Genomic DNA, 9,115 nt, shown 5'->3' with positions numbered 1-9,115 from the left:
GGTTGTATCTCATCAGTGTGATCACGACTATGTTCATGTTCCTTTTCTTAGCCTCTTATTCTTGGATGTCTGCCTTGACTATGTTTACTGGTGTTTTACAAAGGTTCAGGAAAGAACATCCTCAATAGGAGCAGAAGGGTAGATCACTTAGCCTTATGTGGAGCTTGCTCTTTGCCAGGAGATAAGCTCCCAGGTTTATAGTGCTTCCCTTTCTCTGCCCTCTGTTGGGTGTGAGCCTCACCCTGTTCATGAACTGCGAGAGCCTTCTTGGTCTTTGCAACAAGAAGGGGATTTCAGATAGGACTCCAGTATGTATTTGCCAGAGAATTGCTGTTAGGCAGTACTTTTAGAGGCAGATGGATAAGAATACTAGTTAACTTAGCCATATTACAAGCTCATTTCTTTCTTTTTTTGTTTTGTTTTGACAGGCAGAGTTAGACAGTGAGAGAGATGGAGAGAAATCTTTTCTTTTTTTAAGATTTATTTTATTTATTTGAAAATCAGAGTTACAGAGAAAGAGGGAAAGAGGTCTTCCATCCACTGCTTCACTCCCCACATGGCAGCAATGCTGGTGGTAGCTTATCCAAAGCCAGGAAGCCAGAGCTTCTTCTGGGTCTCCCACATGGGTGCAGGGGCCCAAGGAGTTGGGCCATTCTCCACTGCTTTCCCAGGTGCAGTAGCAGGGAGCTGGATTGGAAATGGAGCAGCTGGGACCTGAACCAGTGCCTATATGAGGTGCCAGCATTGCAAGTGGCAGCTTAATCTGCTATGCCACAATGCTGGCTCCCAAACTCATTTATTTAAGGCTACTTTACCATATTACTCTACTTAAAATTTTCCATTTCTTTTGTTTAATTTCTTATCCTTCACCCCTTTCTGGTAGAGCCCCCACCTGTTAGCATTCCCCGTGTCATATTTTTGCACACCAGTTTTCCATTGTGCTGTATTAATGTTTTTTCATTTCATTTAGTATGAATATTACATCTCATTACATAGTTAGTTTCTCTTTAGAACTAGATTGTGAACCTTGTTATGTCAGAGACTTGTTGCATGTTATGTGTCTCCAACTCTTACTGTTACTTGTGTAAAAAGAGCTCAGGAAATACCGGATAGTTAAGTAAGCTTTCCTATGGGGTCAGCTACATTTCTATCATAGTCAGGACATATTAAAGGTATTCTTTCATGCAGATACCTTACATAAAATAAATCTATTGCTGACAACCTAATGGCTCTGGCTAAAATTTCTAGTATATTGAAAAGAAATGGTGAGAGTGGGCATCCCTCTCTGGTACCAGATCTCAGTGGAAATGCTTCCAACTTTCCCCTACTCAATAGGATGCTGGCCATGGGTTTGTCATAAATTGCCTTGATTGTGTTGAAGAATGGTCCTTTTATACCCAATTTCCTTAGAGTTTTCATAATGAAAGGGTGTTGTACTTTATCACATGCTTTCTCTTCATCTATTGAGATAATCATATGGTTTTTCTTCTGCAGTTTGTTAATACGTTTATTACGTTGATTTATTTTTTATTTTTTTTTTGACAAAGTGGACAGTGAGAGAGAGACAGAGAGAAAGGTCTTCCTTTGCCGTTGGTTCACCCTCCAGTGGCCGCTGTGGCCAGCACGCTGCAGCCAGTGCAGCGCACTGATCCAAAGCCAGGAGCCAGGTATTTATCCTGGTCTCCCATGGGGTGCAGGGCCCAAGCACTTGGGCCATCCTCCACTGCACTCCCTGGCCACAGCAGAGAGCTGGCCTGGAAGAGCGGCAACCAGGACAGAATTTGGCGCCCTGACCGGGACTAGAACCCAGGGTGCCAGCGCCGCAAGGTGGAGGATTAGCTTAGTGAGCCATGGCACTGGCCTGATTCCTATTGTTTCCAAAGTGTCACATGTTTTTTTGACCTACCATATGCTATCCTGGAGAAGAGCTGTAAGAGAATGTAGACTCTGCAGTTTTTTGAAGAAATTTTCTATAGATGCATATTAGATCCCATTGAATAGGGTACAATTTAACACTGACATTTCTTTGTTCATTTTCTGTATGAATGATGCGTTCATTTCTTAAATTGGAATCTTAGCACCACCTACAGTTGTTGAAGTCATCCCTGTATGTGCGTTAATGATTGCTTAATTGTATGCTGTAATTCAAAGCACCTGTATAGATAAAAGTGTTAATTCCTCTTGCTGATTTGAATTCCTGACCAATATTTAACTACCTTCCTTACCACTGTTTATACTTTATATTATGCTTGATATTTATGTTAATTTTAGTTATCTTCATTTTTATTGAGGTAGGACAAATACAGAAAGAGAGATCTCTTCCTGGAGTTTCATACTCAAAGGCCTACATACACAAGATGAACCTGTAGAATGTTGAGAGCTATGAACTTAATGTGGGTGTTCCCACCTGAGTGGCAGGACCCAAAGACCCAAGCCATCACCTGCTAATTTTCAAAGGTGAGTACCAGTTGGAACCTTGAAATAAGTGGAGTTGAGGCCTGAACTCAACACAACAATATAGGATATGGATATCACACCAGTGGCCCCAACATATTGTAGATTATCTTACCAATAACAGGCATTTATTAAGCACTAACTGTTATCTAGGTATAGTACTGCTCAATTTCCATACATTTTTTGTTTAATCCTCAAAACAAACCTTGCTGTTTAGATGCTCTTTTTATCCCCATTATATGATTGATAAATTGGGGACTAGTGCTATGGCGTAGCAGGCTAATCCTCTACCTGCAGTGCCAACATCCCATATGACCACTGGTTCATGTCCCAGCTGCTCCTGTTCAATGCAGGTGTCTGCTAATGGCAGAGAAAACCAGGACATTGCCCAAGTCCTTCGGCCCATGCACCCTCAGGGGAGTCATGGAAAAGGTTCTTGCTCCTGAAGTTGATTCGGCGCAGCTCCAGCAGTTGTGGCCATTGGGAAGTGAACAAGCAGAAAGAGGACCATTCTTATTGTATGTGACTCTGCCTCTCAAATAAATGAACAAAATTATCTTTAAAAAGAAAGTAGAGTTGAAAATATTTTAAAAAATGAGAAATTGAGACTGAGGTGGAGATCTCACAAAAAGAAAAAGGTTGACCTCTGATCTGAATTCAAGACTGTATTTCTTCCAAGCTACCAGGTCACACTGAGGATCGGATGATAAGTTCTGTGAACAGGAGGCACTCCAGGCTGCATACACAGCAGGAAGGGGAGAGCCCATGTCTGCCTGCTGGGGTTTTGAGTAACAGGAAGTCACTTTGTGGGATTCTCAGAGTCCTGAGCTGGGTCCTGATGGACATCCCCAGTGAATATAGGACTACTCCAAGGTCAGGAAGTGATCAGAGTGACAGTAAGTGCAGACATACAGGGTGTGCACAATTGTGGTGCCTTGGAGCTAATGAATTTCAAAGTCAGCTGAGGAACAGGGTGTCCCTCTTTACACCACACACAAAATACACAAAAACAGGAAAACGCAAATGTGTGTGTGTGTATGTATGTGTGTGTGTGTGTGTGTGTGAGAAAGAGAGAGAGAAAGCGCATGCTAGAAAGAGTGAAAGGACAGATGGAAGGAAGATTAGAAGCAAACACTAGGGAAAACTACAGAAGATTATATTTCAACTACTGCTGTGAAGATTTTCTTAAATAGTGATCAAAAACTAGAAACAATAATGAAAAGATCTGCATATCTTACAAGTTAAAAGGTAAATCCTTTTGAAAGTGACAAACATAAATAGAATCAAAAGAGAAATATGGGGGCCGGCGCCATGGCTAACTTGGTTAATCCTCCACCTGCGGTGCCGGCATCCCATATGGGCGCTGGGTTCTTGTCCTGGTTGCTCCTCTTCCAGTCCAGCTCTCTGCTGTGGCCCAGGAGGGCAGTGGAGGATGGCCCAAGTCCCAAGTCCCTACTAAGAGGTCCGCTGGCTGCTTTGCACAGAAGAACGCAAACAAAAGGTACTCATGGGGAAAGCTTTCCTCTGGAATCCAGGGGTTTTCTAAGTGTGTTCAGCTGGTGGACGTCCTGTCAGGTGTCACAGGCGGATACACACATACGGATGAGGAGCTGGCAGTCACAGGGCAGGTGTGGGGATTGTTTTCTTCAGAATCTGCCATCCCCACCAATTAAATTTACAAGATTACCATTTCCTAAATGTAAGCTCTTATGGGGAGTAAGAATATGTGTCGCCTAAGTATGTCCCTGAGGGAGGGATGGACTTTGTATTTCTCAGCTGGCCTCAGCTGGCATAGACATGGTATGGTGTGTAAGGACATAGCACTGTTTGTTGTCCTGCCATCTCCAGTGAGAAGATGGGGGATAAATACATGGGGGATAAATACATGGTTCAGTTGTAGAATAATTTACAATTAGGTAGCTCCTCATGGAACTTTGGGGGAAGAAAATTGCCTACATCTATTCCAAGGTACATTTAAATATTCCTCTTGGTATTGGAGGTTGTGGCAGAAGATGTAAAGCTGCCGCTAGGAACATTAGCATTCCATATCACAGTGCCTGGGATCAAGTCCTGCCTTAGTCCTCTGATGCAGGTTCCTCCTAGAGCCCTGGGAGGCAGCACACAGTGCCCTAAGTCCTTGAGATCCTCCTGGACATGTGGGAGACCCAGTAGGAGCTCATGGTTCTTGGCTTTTACCTGGCCAAGCCCTGGCTGTTATAGGCATTTGCAGTGTTAATCAGCAAATGGAAGATCTATCTCTCTGTATCTCCGCAATTCAGATACATACTAATGAAAACTTAACATTTGAAACTGTTAGGCTATGGATCAGACTTGGGGTAATCCCTTGCATTTCTCTAAGGTTAGATATAATGTATTCCTTTTCATCTATGATTTTATTTAGCCTGTTTTCTTTATTAGTCTTTAATGGTTTGTCATTTTATTTGCCTTATGTGGAAAATCTCAGTCTTGTATCTTCCTCCTACTAATTTTGTGTTTGAAATACTCTTATTTTTCTCCTTCCTTGAGTTACTGCAACGTACTATTTATTGAAGATCTTAACTGCTTATGTTGTATAGGCACTGACTTATATGGCTCCCATATATTTGCCCTAATGTGCTTTGCCTCAACCTGTGATTGCCTCTCCAAGAAGACTACATGTAGAGTTCTCTATTCCCTGACATAGCAACTGTTTTTTATAGGATTGCCAAATGTTTACTACTCTATCTATATTATTGGTTACTACTTGTATTTCTTTCAAAATTGTACAAATCCTCCCATCCAGCCCTATCATACTGACTGTCACATGATATCATGTATCCAACGCTGTTGTGGTATTCCTATTACATCACTTCTGATACCAACTGTTAATCTCAGGGATATTAAAAGGTTAGCTGAAAGTCACAAGTTTATGTGTGACAGGACAAGAATGTGAACTCAGGTACTGTGATTCCAGAACCTCTGTTCAAAACATCCACATCTAGACACTTGGTAATTGAATGAATGCCATGTTATGGCCACTTGGAACATGTTTGAGTGGAAGTTAATTAATTTCAATGACAGTCCTACTCCACAGCAGCACTCCAGTGTGTTGCCTGCAAAAATTTTTTTGAAACATTCAACAGAATTAGATATTCACTTAATTTCTGGAAAATAGTGGTTGGAAAATGTGTTTACTTAGAAAAGACTGGCGAGAAAAGGACATGTGTGCAGGTTTAAACTGTGGCTGGCACACAGTATGCACTAACATCTTTATTAAATTCACATGAAGGGGCCAGCATTGTGGGTTAGCAGCTAAAGCTACCACTTATGGCAGTGGCATCCCATAAATGGGACCTGTTTCATGTCGAGGGTACTCCATTTCTGAACCAACTCCATGCTAACGGCCTTGGAAAAGCAGGTGAAGATTCCCTAATGTTTGTCCCCTGCAATCCAAATATGAAACCCTAAGGAAACTCCCAGTGAAAGCTTTGAATTAGCCTAGACCTCATTGTTTTAGCCATCTGGGGAGAGTACCAGAATATGGAAGACCTCTGTGTCTCTCAACTTCTCTCAAACTGTCACAATCAAATCAATAAAATAATTTTTTAAAAAAGCATAGGTGTGGGATAGGGGAGTAGAGCAGCCTAGGCTGGAATGGAACTGGAGCTGGATCCAGAGGCTCTAGTAGTGCCTGCTCATGTCAGGAACATGTTCATCTCAGGAACTCCAGGTTGACTGCTATGATTGACAGAAAGGTTGATGTGATCAAAGTGGTGCCATTCAGTGTGCAAAGGACCAGTTTGTACAAAAGATAGAGTAGCTGGGAACCCATCAGATCCATCAGAGCATGAGGGAGGCTCTTTTGGGAAGCAGATTTAGGCACAATTCAGGCGGTAGATTTCAGTGTGTAGCAGTGGGGAATCCCTGCTCCCAGGCGATGCTGTCTTTCAAAGGCAGGAATCCTGGAAAAGGATCCTCCTCAGTGAGGGAGAGAAGCCTTGAGAACAACTCTAAGGTTTCTTAATCTGAAACCACAGTGCTATGGCAGAGCAGGGAGTTCTGGAGCCACAGAATGAGGCTGAGCAGCTGGTGAGTGGGGTTCCTGTGGGTCAGCCAAGGGGGTGGAGAGTGGATCCTGAGTTTCAAAGAGGCTCCGTGGTGTTTAGGAGCTGTTTCATGTCTCTTGGGTGCACAGATGAGGCAAAGTCGGAGAACCTTGGGTTTGGAGTCAATTGAACAGCCTCCTACCAGGGCTCAGGCAAAAGTAGAAAGTATGAGATAAACACATTATTTTATTAAAAAGCAGAAAAAATCCATTTAAAAAATAAGGAAATTTCAAACTTGGAAGAATGGAATTATAGAACACTCATCTTTCACAATGCCATCTTAAGCACATGGCTGCATGCCCATGCATCTAATATACGTGCTCTGATGTGGCCTCAGGGGTTCCTGAGGCATCCACAATGGCTGGGTCGGAGAGACGTTTTCTCTCAGGGAAAGTGCAGTTCAGAGCTTTCCTTCTTCCTTGGGGCCTTCCAGAGACCTCTGCTCCTAGTGGAGAAACTCAGCAAATGCAGTAGAGTTTCTGCAATGTTGAGATGTGCCTCCCTCTGAAAATATTCTAGAGCAGATCAGGTCCCAGTCCTCCTATAGCATCTTGGCACTGGCATCTCTCTGCCATTTCTTGACAGAGGCTTCTCTCTACTGTCCCTGGCCAGTGGTGTGTCAGTGCCATCTCTGGGAAGCAGCATTGCATGCTGAATCCTGGTAATGACATCCACCGGTGCTCCAATACCTGCCTGGAACTCTCCGTGTCTTCAGGAACTCAGCCGTGTGCCCAGCTCAGGAACTCTCCTGGTACTGAAGCTGCCTGAGCAGTGCCAGGGAAGAGTTCCACAGCATGTGTCAGACCTAGGAGGTAAAAGACTGATGAGTGGGTTCCCCCTGAGTAATCATCTTCTGAAATGACTGTGGGCTGAGTTACATGCTGCTCCACCTTAAAGCACACGCCACAGTCAATACCCTCTGTTACCTATCTCGTGCACATACAAGTGCATTCATTTCCACTGAAGTACTTGAAAACAAGAAGTGTATCTGACCTATCTCTGCGTTAACAGTAAACCTGGGGGAGAGAGGTGGGTGTTTGGTCTGGTCTGCTGGTGGAGTGAAAACCTGACCTGTTAGCCCTGTGGTTTCTCCTACTTGCACCATTGCATACACCCTTCCATCACCCAGATACACAGATGGAGTCCTTCCCTTTCTGGCTGAGCTACAGGATGACCTTTAACAGGTATCATTCTGAGCCTTTCCTGAGTGCCTTTGCACTAGCAAGGCTCAAGCACCCTTCTGAAATCATCACAGCTTCCTAAGGCTAAGAGGAGAATTTACTATCATTCTGCTGAGAAACAGTGTTGTTAGCTGGGGAACAATGAGCAAGACTGCGTCCTGCCAGCTGAGTTCTCCAGCAGCTCCCCAGTCTTGTGGGAGAGCGGCTGTCAATATACATGTGGTGGGGACAAGGGTGAGGTTGAGGCTGAGACATAACAAGGAGTTCAATTATGCATAGCAATATTAACTCTGGTTCCAGTTACACATTCTCTTATTTCCCAGGTTATTGATAAGGGCATCTCACACAGGAGATAGCCTCAATGCACTACAAGGTTTTTTGTGAAAAATTTTCCAGGAATATTCAAGTCACTTAACTTATGACTTTGCAACTCTTCTACCCTATCAACTCTCAGCTTTAGGGGGGGCAATGTGACAATTGAATGAACCTGGTCTTTGTAGTCAGAGGTTCCTGTCCTTCTTCTACTACCAACTAGGTGGCAGAATGTCTCTTGATCTTATTTAAGTCATCTATAACATGTGAGAAATAGGTCTAAACAGCATAAGTGAGAATATAATAAAAGAAAGTGAACCAAGCTAAATAGTATTACTGCTTGGTTCTGAAAATCCTCATCACCTGTGACATCGCTTAGTGCCCCGTGTCCCAGAAGGTGGTATCATTACTCTAGCTAGTGCGTCCCCTCATGATAACACCTCACTTCCTTTGCTCCTGATCTGCTCCTCTGTACGCTGCTCCTTCACAACCCTGTGACTCCCTCCTCTCCCCATTCCCACCCACACACAACATTCTACTTCCATCAGATTCTACTTGATGGTAGTGGGGGTCAAGAAGAAGGGAATCACAGGAAAGACATCCTTCTTCCTTCATTGCCAAACAGGCCTCCTTCTCTCCCTACTGTACTGTGGCCTGGCAGATTGCTGCCCATCGTCAGATAGCACTCATGTTGCTCTTTATATTGTTTTTCTATGTAACTTACCTGAAGTGCTGTGCCTTGTTTGTGATCACCTCTACCAGGAAGACTTCCTAGAATTCTGCACCCTGACTTGATGCCCAGTTTGTGCGCTGCAGCCACAACAATCCTATACCTTACTTATATGAAAATGTGTTTATTACTCAGTCTTCTCTATTATAGGACAGAAGCTCCGTGATCTACAATCATTATACCCTAATAATAATAATGAAAATAATAACATTTACTGAGCTCCATGTACCAGATGCTTCTCTAAATACTTACATTATTGAAACCTCAAAATTAAGCCTCATGTGTAAAAAGAATTTAAGACATATGTTTTAAACTAATGAAACTGAACTTTATATATTGAGCTAGTAACTAAC

At 43.2% G+C, this 9,115-nt stretch overlaps 1 long non-coding RNA gene across 4 annotated transcripts in view; it reads right to left on the bottom strand.

The window, feature by feature from the left end:
- Window positions 1-6,704: 6,704 nt before the first annotated feature.
- The window catches only part of LOC149123814 (uncharacterized), a 29,105-nt gene continuing 26,694 nt past the window's right edge, over window positions 6,705-9,115 (bottom strand). For 2 of the 4 annotated variants that reach the window (XR_016214167.1, XR_016214168.1), the window contains exon 5: window positions 6,705-7,344. This is a non-coding gene — a long non-coding RNA (uncharacterized LOC149123814). The remainder of the gene's footprint in view (window positions 7,345-9,115) is intronic. The other 2 variants (XR_016214169.1, XR_016214166.1) reach the window with 2 other exon arrangements.

This window comes from Oryctolagus cuniculus, chromosome 10, assembly GCF_051225735.1.
Source record: "Oryctolagus cuniculus isolate XC-2025 breed Fujian yellow rabbit chromosome 10, ASM5122573v1, whole genome shotgun sequence".
Taxonomy (NCBI): Eukaryota; Metazoa; Chordata; class Mammalia; order Lagomorpha; family Leporidae; genus Oryctolagus; species Oryctolagus cuniculus.
The sequence above is the reverse complement of the archived record's forward strand: the minus strand, read 5'-3'. Positions and strand labels throughout refer to the sequence as shown.